The sequence below is a fragment of the Triturus cristatus genome, chromosome 3_2 (genome assembly GCF_964204655.1).
Source record: "Triturus cristatus chromosome 3_2, aTriCri1.1, whole genome shotgun sequence".
In the NCBI taxonomy this organism is placed as follows: Eukaryota; Metazoa; Chordata; class Amphibia; order Caudata; family Salamandridae; genus Triturus; species Triturus cristatus.
This window is the reverse complement of record NC_140584.1, coordinates 751,785,601-751,793,996: the sequence shown is the minus strand read 5'-3', so window position 1 is coordinate 751,793,996 and position 8,396 is coordinate 751,785,601. Positions and strand designations below refer to the sequence as shown.

Here is an 8,396-nt window from a genome sequence, read left to right as displayed (position 1 = left end):
TAGCTCGGAAACGGAAGGCCTCGGAAACTGGACTGAACTTGAACCGGACTGGACTCGACTCGAACGCTTCGGACACTGGACTCGACTTGGGACTTCGGAAACTGGTGGGCCTCTGTATACCTCGGATCTTGCTCTCTCAGCTAGGCTCTGGTCGGGATACTTCGCACTTCTCACCGCCTCGTCTGGGTGTTGATCGCAGCCTCAGTCGCCCCCGCTTGACCGGAGGGAGACACAGGAAATCCTGCTGGTACGCGTTATTGTCCGTCCAGCTGTGGCAGGAGACCGGGCCTGCAACGCACCGCCGGCGCGTGAGATGAGAAAGTGTCCCTATTCGGGCGCCATTCATGTGGTAAATAATTTAATTACCGGGACTTAATTTGATACAGAAACATAATAAAATAGCTCAGTAAATAAGAGGCAGAATCCGTGGTATTAGAGGTTCTGAATGGGCTTTATTCCAATGGTCGATTATAATCGGTTGCTCCAGGTTCCATCACCACGAAGGTTCAGGAAGTGAAGTACATACATTATTGACAATCAATTACTTTTATACAATAGGCATTACAGTGAGGCCAATACAAGAGGCATAACAATTGATAGTGGTGATAATATATTCATACGTAGCAAAAATAGGCGTAACTGGGAGTGATGAAAGAACGTCATCAGATGTGATGTCATAAGAGGGTGGTTACATGAAAGAATTTCGCAATGTCAGCAGAAATACTTGGCAGATATGCGCGCGCAGCAGTATGACGTGTGATTGACGTGCAACTAGGGGGTGAAGGGGACTTGACATTTAGCTCTACATGTGGCGACAGAAGTCTGGAGGGTCAAGTCAACCTAATCCCAAATCATATCTAACATCCTATGTTTAAAGAACTATGTTATCCAAAAGAGAGGTCTCTTAGAGTAGAATCTTATTCTATACTGACTATACTGACGGTTAGTGCGTGTACAAGCGTCTAAGTGTCTACACTAGATGCGAGGGCGGAATCTTCCATAGTAACAGGGCTATGAATTACTTGTATGAAGACAGAGAAGTCGGGCCTTTGCTTGGTAGCTGGAAGAATGTTTACTTAAGCTACTAGACAGGAATGCATTGGGCAGGGAGCGGAGCAGATAATTTTCGAAGGTGAAATACAGTTCTTGGCAGGCAGCAAGCTGATGTCAGGCTTCGTGAGCCGCGCAGAGAATGAGACAAAGTTCATGGTCACAGATGCAGGCTCAGACTGGAGTTTTTAGAGGCAGAAGGCAAGAAGAGTTTGATGACAGAATCAGGGCCTACTTTCCTGGACTGTAAAATGGCATAAGTGAACCATATAAAGGCGGTGGCCCTTCATACTTAGGAATGGAATATCCGGCCTATTCATGGCGGATCTGACAGAGGACATGTTAACGGTGGACGCACATGTATTTGCGTCTTCATAATTGGAACTGGAGGGAACATACATGTACTTGTAACATGCACATAGAACCGTTGGGGTCCAAGATAGGGGACATAACTGACCAGAAAAATCCATATTTCCACAGGCTGCAGAATGGCAGACTGAATGATGTAGATTTTGTTGTGTGTGTTGCGCATGAATTGATGTAATTGTGCACTGCCACTAATCAACTTTCTACAGAACACACTAGTTTTCCCCTTCTTGCAAACAAGAAATGTGTACTTCTCCTGCATCTTGGTGATACATTGCTTTTAATTCAATACAGGAAGGGGACTCACTCAATCTGCGCAATGCAAATGACTGTGACTTAACAGCACCGTCCATCATGATGATGGCGAAAGAGACGGCCTGCAGCGTTAACGAGATGAGATGCAACAGGTAATGATTGATGCCATGCATTGGCCGCAGAATGGCAGACTGAATGATGTAGATTTTGTTGTGTGTGTTGCGCATGAATTGATGTAATTGTGCACTGCCACTAATCAACTTTCTACAGAACACACTAATTTTCCCCTTCTTGCAAACAAGAAATGTGTACTTCTCCTGCATCTTGGTGATACATTGCTTTTAATTCAATACAGGAAGGGGACTCACTCAATCAGCGCAATGCAAATGACTGTGACTTAACAGCACCGTCCATCATGATGATGGCGAAAGAGACGGCCTGCAGCGTTAACGAGATGAGATGCAACAGGTAATGATTGATGCCATGCATTGGCCGCAGAATGGCAGACTGAATGATGTAGATTTTGTTGTGTGTGTTGCGCATGAATTGATGTAATTGTGCACTGCCACTGATCAACTTTCTACAGAACACATAATTTTCCCCTTCTTGCAAACAAGAAATGTGTACTTCTCCTGCATCTTGGTGATACATTGCTTTTAATTCAATACTGGAAGGGGACTCACTCAATCTGCGCAATGCAAATGACTGTGACTTAACAGCACCGTCCATCATGATGATGGCGAAAGAGACGGCCTGCAGCGTTAACGAGATGAGATGCAACAGGTAATGATTGATGCCATGCATTGGCCGCAGAATGCAGACTGAATGATGTAGATTTTGTTGTGCGTGTTGCGCATGAATTGATGTAATTGTGCACTGCCACTAATCAACTTTCTACAGAAAACACTAATTTTCCCCTTCTTGCAAACAAGAAATGTGTACTTCTCCTGCATCTTGGTGATACATTGCTTTTAATTCAATACAGGAAGGGGACTCACTCAATCTGCGCAATGCAAATGACTGTGACTTAACAGCACCGTCCATCATGATGATGGCGAAAGAGACGGCCCGTTAACTTAAGATGAGAAGGAACAGGTAATGAATGATGACAATTAATGGCATGCATTGGACACCTGACTCTGAGCTATTGGTCTTTGTGTTTGCGTTGTTTGTTGTGCACAAAGTGATGTCAAAGTGTACTAGTAGTAATCTATCTTTCTGTACACAATAAAGAATGACTCAAGTCAGTAATATTTATATTTCTACTCTGGGTGATTCATAAAAATTATACTTATACTGCAGGCCGATCTTCAGTCAGTAAAAGTATCAGAGATGATGATGAAGTCAGGAGGAGGATGTTTCAGGAGTGGCATAAAACAGAAAAGCCTAAAGGTAAACACGTCAACAACAACCACAGCAGACCCAAATGTCTGTGTAGAAGTTGAATAGAGTGTAGCGGTGGGATGACTGCAGTGCATTGATTTTACTAACTTTAACTGTAAAATGCTATGTTTGGAATGGATAATGTGCTTTGCGTTTGTCCAACTCTTTGAGAGAAAAAAAAAGGACTCTAAAGTGTTAACGTAGGATGTGCTAATGGTAAGCACTGTGGGCCTGATCTCTCCTGTTACTGTTGAAGGTCAATGCTGGAAATAGACTAGAGTAGAGATGATGCATATGCATACATGCCACCTCGGAAAGTGTTCTTGTTGCACTACACCATCACTTGTGCATTTGTTTTCACTTTCTTTCTCAATATCCGCTTTGGTTTTCAATCTAAAATTACAGGCCAAAACTTTGTAAAACATTACAATGCATATTAATTACCTTACCAATCAATCACCTTTTTTTTCCAGCCGGGCAGTGGCGAGTGGCGAGGCGACACACCCAAGATTGATGGACGAGAGGAGCAAGAGGAATGCCGAGATGCAAAAAACCAGTCCACATTTTTGACCAGGATAAGACAGTAACAGTATCCACTTTTAACTTCTTTTAAATAATTTGATTAATATCTTGTATACAATCTTTACAACAGTGTGTTCTTGGATTTGTTATTATCAATCATCATTACGTTTGCTCTGTGTTTACGATTCTTCACTACCAATATTTAAAATTTCTATTTGCTATCTGTTAAAGTATTAAGGCCGGAACAGAACAAGAAATAGAAGTGTATGTAATCCGGGTCTCATCATCATGCATGCATTGCCTTTTTCTCCCTTAACATATGGAATGGATATGGTGTGGTAGTCTTCAATGATTGTCGTTTGTTTGTCTATGTATGCATACTGTTTTTCTATGTCAAACCTTTCCCAAAATCCCCCTTCCCATCCATTCAACAAACCCTAACCCTCTTCCCCCGGGCTGTGTGACTTATTGTCGAGGTGTAACTAAATTAAATGTACACCAATACTTAATCACACACTTGCTGGGGCGGATGTGGTGAAAGCAACACTACTTCAATTTCAATGCAGAGCGATGATCTTCTTCTGCCTGCCCACCCATGAGTAGGATATTTCAGAGGTTATTTTATTTAACAAAGGAACATATACCTCAGCATGAATTGCCGGCATTGATTGGATTTGTTTGTTGTCATTCCTCATATACAGCACTAACTGTTAGACTGTAGGCATAGTCAAGTGACTCGAGTCGACAAAACTATAGTTTGTAACTCTGTCTAGTAGGCTATCCTCATAATAACCACCATTCAGTTTTTTTGTCAAATATTTGAGCATATAATTGTTGCTCGGTAAATTCTGTGATGTACTTCATTCAACTACTCCTCTAACAGTCTCTCAAAGGCGATTGACTGTCTCCTTTTCTTTTTTTGGAAATGCTGCCACCCTGCCAGTGTATACTACTACTACTATACTACCACCACCACCACCCCAATCATGGCATGTATGAAAAAGGAAACCATCTTCACCATGCAGCCAGTGCTGTGCCACAGTTGGACATAAACATCAAGCACCGGTAAGAGAGAAGTTTGGGGGAGGCAGAATTAATAATGGACATGTTGTCAATGATTTCATTTTCAAACACCACTCCACAGAATGCATAGACTAGAGGACAGACTGAAAGTACTAGAAGGACCAGTCAATGAGTGAGGTGTGTCGCATCTATCTGTTTGTGTCTTATACAGTCAGCAAATTATTGAAATCAAACACAGGCTATGGGCGGCCATGCACCAGCAAGGAAACAGTGTGATGTAAAACAGTTACCCCACCTACAAAACATTAACAACATTGCATGTAACATAGAAAAATATATTTAATTTACCCTAATAAATAAACTAAACCCACAAAAGCTGACCCACCCACCTCCCTAACCCCAACCACTGTCCACAGTAGAAAAAAGTCGAACGCCAAACGAGTAAAGAACAGGAATTAAAAAAGGGGCAGTGACAGGGACTAACTGGTGGGGCGGGACTGGAGGAGGACACGCATCTGGCGCATCTCGGCCTCTAAATGGGTGACGCGGCGTCTAAGGCCGCGGCAGTTGCAGCCACAGTGGGGGGGGGCACCGGAGATGACACAGTGGCGGCGGGCAGCCGCCAGGCGGTGGCGCCGTACCGCTGGAGGGCGGTGGCTGGGGCCCGGGGCACTGGAGGAGGCTTCAATAGCTGCTGCAGTCTCCTCCTCCTCCTCGGCTAGGACCACCAGCCGCCGGTATTCCTGCTGGATTGCCTCCAGCTTCCGGCGCCGTGCCTTGGCGGCCAACTCCTTCCGGTTGAGTTTCGGAGTTGCTGTGTATCAAAAAGAAAAAAACAAGACAATTGTAAAATATAGTCTTAATAAAACAGTAGGACAAGGTAATTATTTATACACATAGTGGCATGGTAGAGTAGCACTATAAAATAAAGCACAGTAGTACATAACATTTTAAATGTCGCCCGTCCTTCTTCCTTCCACCTGTCTTACACTTTTTAGTTGAACAGTGCACCAGGTGCTCTTCTCCATAAAACTTTCAAAGCGGAGTTGAAATCAGATAGATGAGGTCATTGGTTACTCAATACTCCGGCTCCTAGTCCTATACCAATTAAAGGGAATGCTAGTCTTCTAGTTCACTCTTCAAACGTCCCCAAGAACTCATACTTACTTACGACATCGGATAGCGGGCGGACTTTGTCCGCCCACCATCCGACTGCTAAAAAGGGTGGGGGTCCCGTGGGGACAATTAATTAGGATGATGCGCCCGGCACAGAGGCGGGCGCACCCTGTTCTTTTTAATTTAAATTCTGGTTGGCTTTGCTGAAAGCAATGCTAAAATGTTGTGCTGCTTTTCCAAGCACAACATGACGGGCCCCGCACGGAGCCTGTCACGTTTTGCTTTGAAAGTCAGGGGGGTACCATAGCATCGGTAGGTACCCTCCATGGGGGCCCCCAAGCATACTCTGCAATGTGTGCATGCCTTTCCGTGGCGGACGGCAATGCCGCCACGCAAAGGCATTCCAAAATGCAGATTATATGGCTGGCGGTGTGGTGAGAGAGACACCACCGCCATATTGAACCCTTTTCCGCCTGGACATGTCTGAATATTTTCTACAGGGATGGCGGGAGGTTTGCCCCTGTGGTGACGGCAGGGAATTCCAGCCGGCCCGGCGGGGGCAATACGCCCACCATCCTAATGGGGCCCTAAGTCACAACTGTACAGTATACATATACATACAGTACACCTTTGCAGTGAGTGTGCTGTCGAGTTCAACAATAGTTAAAGATTATGAATCTAACTTACCACCGCCTGCCACTGGTGCTGCCACTCCCCCTACCGCTCCGTTGCTATCTGCAACTGCCGCATCCTCGCCCTCGGCGTCGCCTTCGCTGGCCCCAGCAATGGTGGTCGGTAGTGCGCCTAGAAAACATTACACATTTATTAGGCGTCATATACACCTCCCCCCTATTGATCAGTAGCAAGGTTGAAAAATGAGTTAATACTAACATACATCACTAGTACAAATCGGGTAGTAGTAGAGTAGACACTAATAGTTATATGATCATTGTAGCATTTGCTTGATTAGCCCTAGCCAGGCACATGTGACGTTACCTTTACCTTGCAGCTTCTTAAGACACCTTAGAGCCCACATGACCTGCCTCACACTGCTACTGTCTAGTCTACGCGCTGCATACAAGCGGTCAACAAACATTAACAAGCCACTTTTTTAGGAAGAACTGGTGTACTACTGTTACTGTTAGTCCATATTGCTTATCCATAGATGCTACACTTTTTGGCACGGCTGAGAAATGCTTGCAAGTTGCATTATACTAACGCACACCATTTCTTTTTTCGCATTACAGACGCAAGATTCCCTTCTACGAACCAGAGCTTCTGAACGATGCACCAACTACCAGTACTAGGTTCTTCTGAGGTGAGGGGTCCCTTCACTCACATCTTCATTTATAAATGTATATAAACTAAATTGCTATGGGATGGTGGTGCTGCCTTCCACCACTGTTCAGTTATCATGATTTAATTCCCAACTGTATAAGTGTAACAATGTATATTGTTTTAATGTTATTGATTTGCCGGTTGGTGCTGCTAAGAAAACAGTGTACAGATCTTCTCAAATTGAAATAAACATTTTAAACTTACATAGACTTCGTGGTATTTGGTGTGGAGTGGACTAACTTACACGAGTGAGCAAATTAAAGTAAGGGTGTGCATGTGAATTGCTTCCACGACAGAGGTTGGGTGTGTTATGTTCTGGGTTGTCTACTTGTTGGTATCTTGGGGGGAGGGTTCCGAGACCTAATAGGTATGACAAGACAGTACTATAGTCAAGCAGTGGAATTGTGGTGGGTGCGGAATTTCTGATTGAGGTGTGCAAGGAAGGTCCAACCTACCATCACCAACATCCTATTTTCTGGTGCAAATGTATGTGCAAGATCCCTACAACAGTGGTATGTCCTATAGGGTATCATATCAAAATATTAAGAAATCTGGTAGGGCTGTTGTTGCTGTGAATTTTCAAAGCCTCAACATCAATAAGAGTAAAAGTAGTACAAGACAATGACCCAACGGATTGTACGAGCTACTGGTGAATATGAGTTTTATATTACAACCTTTCACAAAGAGTGGCACTGGCCAACTGGGCAAGACTAGCTACTACAGTACAGACAGACAGACTGATAGTATGTAGTAGTACTCAGTCATCATAGCGGAGGCAGGGATAAGATTTTTTAAACCGTACAGATCGAAGGATAATTGGTGGTAAAAAAATAGCATTTGGAAACACACTATAGTTCGGGAGAAATGGGGCAGTAAAAGTTATGGAATAAGAAATGTTATTAAAAACAAGAAGACTTACTGGGGCCAGCAGAGGAGCCCTCAGCGGTGTCCTCCTGGTGGTGTTCCTGTCCCGCCGACTGCCCAGTCCCTGTCGGTCTGCCCCTGGGTGCTGATGGACAGGAAAGATATAAGAAAGAGACAAACATTGATGGATGGTGTCAAACAAATACAATATTTTTCAACAATGGTCAAAAAACACTTATGTAAACAACAATTGCAATAACTACATTGACCGATCTCATCTGGTCAACATGTAATATCGGGGCTTCGCAGTTCGACTACTTAACTTACTATTTATCAACAGTAATCCAGTCTTCCATTCTGATTCGTGAGTCACTGTAGCATTACGTAACTTAATTTCTCTCAAATAAACTCGTAAAGAATCACGCTAAGCAAGCGCAAACGCAAAGCTGCAAACAAGTAAGATTAGTAGTAGCGCAGAA

The 8,396-nt window shown here is 43.9% G+C and overlaps 1 long non-coding RNA gene across 1 annotated transcript; it reads right to left on the bottom strand.

The window, feature by feature from the left end:
* Window positions 1-5,344: 5,344 nt before the first annotated feature.
* Window positions 5,345-8,064, bottom strand: LOC146858053 (uncharacterized). The gene is made up of 3 exons (XR_014979645.1): window positions 7,973-8,064; window positions 6,403-6,519; window positions 5,345-5,413 (listed from the first exon to the last, which is right to left on the bottom strand). It is a non-coding gene; the product is annotated as an uncharacterized LOC146858053 (long non-coding RNA).
* Between the last annotated feature and the right edge of the window lie 332 nt (window positions 8,065-8,396).